Genomic DNA, 2,881 nt, shown 5'->3' with positions numbered 1-2,881 from the left:
GGGGACCCTGGCCCATCCCTGCCAGAGGGCAGCTGTAGGCTGGGTTGTGTGACCGTGCTCACCCTCTGCTTGCTGTGCTCCTCTCTCCCTCCCTCCTCCCTCCCCTTGCCCTTCTGACTTCAGGACTGTTGTGGAAACTGCAGTGACAGCGAGGAAGAGCCCACCCGGCTGTAGAGCACAGCTCGTTCTCCAGCCCCGGGACCCCCCTGCCTCTCCCGAGTGCCCAGCCCGAAGGACACGGTCGCAGTGGCCCCACAAGGTGGATTTGTTTACAGTTTTATACGTCTGCATGTGAAGACTGTGAGGATGATTCCAAGGCTGGCAGCCGCACACGACTCGGGTTGAGGCGCCTCTGACCACGGGCAAGCCCCGAGACAAACCCGGACGCTTCCAAATCTGCCCCTTGGGATGGTGCTGGTGCTGCTGCCGCTCCTGTCCCGGGCCCAGGGAGGGAGGGAGGGGTGGTGCCAGCGTGGGCCGAGGCCAGGCTGGAGCAGCTCTGCTGACACATTCCACGGTGCCCGAGCGGCGCCGCAGGTTGGATGTATATTTATATATGTCGGTCTGTACATATCACATGTTGGTTTTTAGTCTATGGGTGGGTGCCTGCACTGCCCCCACCCTGCCACAGGCACAAATGTCCTCCTATGGGAGGAGTGAGTGTCCCAGCTTTGTTCCAGGGAGTCCTGGACAGAGGCCTTCTGTGCCTTGAGGTGTCTAAATCATCTTTCCTGCATCTTTCTGGCCATGCTGAGGTGTCCTGGCTCCAGCGGAGTCCATTGCTCAGCCTCGAGGCACAGGAAGGTGCTGTGCCAAAGCGAACCCCATTGTGTCCTGGCAGCAGAGCGTCACTGCCTTGTCCTCGTGTCCCTGTCTGCTGGAGCCTGCTGCCTCCTGCCTCGTCTCACACGTGCTGCCAGCTCCAATGAGCTGACCCCAAGCCCCTCTCCAGACCACTGGCACAGCTGGACACAGCCACTCTGGGCATCTGCTGCTGCTGTGGCCACAGGGTTGGTCTGATCCTGGCACACTGCAGGGTGGTGGCAGTGCAGTTCCACCAGCTCTGGACCTGTGCGTTCCAGAGGTGTGGCCGTCCCCAGGCCCGGCTCAGTGGTGGAGGAGCAGACACAAAAAGGACCCTGCTCTCAGGGAGCAAAGCTGTGATAAAGGGAATGTCCCTCCCCGGGGTCATGTGAAGCTGTGACCCAAAAGTGAGTGGGCTGGGACCAGCTTAGTGTGTGTCCCCAGGGGCTCTGGGCAGCCAGCACAGCTCCTGCACCCACGGGCAGGAGCCCTTTGTGGGGAGCAGCGTGGGGATCAGCCCACCTCTCCATTCAGCTTGTCCTGTCCCCTCTTGTGTACACTTGTCCCAGCTGTGTCCTGAGCAATAACTTGTCCCTTCTCTGTGTGTGTGTGTGTGCACACGTGCGTGCGTGTGCTGCTGCCTCTGCTCATTCTGAGCCAGGCCCCCCAGGGGGGCTGAGCACCTACTTGGACCTGTGGTATCATTTGCTTGCCTTGCACTAAAGTTGGAGAGTATTTAAATTTTTAACCTTTTGTTAAGTGTAAAGATTTGCTGTTCCTTGTATTGCTCTCATGTCATGGGGGGCCTGCTCCAGGCCATACGGGGTTGGTGGCTGTAAGAAGGGGAGTGGGGACCTCGTTTCTGGGCTGCCATGGGCTCTGCTGGTGTCCTGTCCTGCAGGGAAGGGCTGGGGTTGCTCTCCAGGGCAAAAAGGCTGATGCTGGCTGAGCCCTGACTATCACAGATACCCTCAGTGTCTTTGCTGCATATTTTGAGTCAGTGTCAGGGCATGGCAGGTATGAGGCCTTGTGCTGTTGGGATGCTGTGGTCCCCTCTGGGAAATGTCCATCCCCAGCACAGCCCCTCCTGGGCTGTCCCAGGTGTGCTGTGGGGCCAGCACAGAGTCCTGCTGCCCTCTGGTCACGGTGAATTACTGCTTCAGGGGGGCCGCCATGAATGGGAACCTCGTGGCAGCACAGAGTGCTGCTCCTTAGCCCAAAGAACAGCCCCTCCAAGGGGAGACCCTGCATGGTGACACGGGGTCAGGGTCACAACGGTCACCAAGGGTGAAGCAGTCAAAGGGGGCAGCCTGGTGGGGGACACAGGGTGGGTTTGGGGTCCGGGGCTGGTGGCAGTGGTGACAGCCTCGTGCGCAGCGCGGGGGGGCCGCACGCAGCTGCACTGGGATGAGAATAGCAAGTGAGGCTGGGTAACCAGGGAACAGTTGCCATGGGAGCGGGCCGAGGAGGAGTTCTCACACTCAGAGGGGGCATCTTGGGGTAAAATCCAGGCATTTGCTGCAGCCGTGGAAAGGAAGGAAGGCAGGCAGGCGGGGGGATGGGAATGCTTGGGCATTGCTGTTCCCAACGCACCAGGCAGGATGCTGGTGCTGCCCTCCTGGCACTGCCTGGGTCGTGGCACCCTGGCACCAAGGTCCTGGGGCCACCAGCGTGTTCGTGTGCCTCACATGTTCAGGGTGGCTCTGGGGCAGAGCTGGAGTGTGAACAGAGCCGTGGCTAGCCCTAAGCAGGGCAGGGAAGTGGCTCTGCCTGTTTCCACCAGCCCAGTGGTGCTCCAGCGTTTGGGGGGTGTCTCATCCCCATCCCTGTCCTTGATGGGGGTAGCAGCACGCAGGTGAGGGGATGCTGGTGTGTGTCCAGAGCTGGAGTGGGTGCATCTGGACCCTACGGACACAGGAGAGCTGTGAGGGTCCTGAGCAGTGCCCCGTGCTGTGGGGCTGTGGCGGCAGCTCCGCACACCATTTTCAGGGGTGAAAGATGCTCTCAGCTGTTGCCTGGGCAACGGCTCCTCCTCCAGCCCACCATGTGGCTCGGGGAGCGCTCCCCCGCCTGCCTC

The sequence above is a fragment of the Geospiza fortis genome, unplaced genomic scaffold (assembly GCF_000277835.1).
Source record: "Geospiza fortis unplaced genomic scaffold, GeoFor_1.0 scaffold55, whole genome shotgun sequence".
NCBI classification, from domain to species: domain Eukaryota; kingdom Metazoa; phylum Chordata; class Aves; order Passeriformes; family Thraupidae; genus Geospiza; species Geospiza fortis.
Note: the sequence above shows the minus strand (reverse complement) of the source record.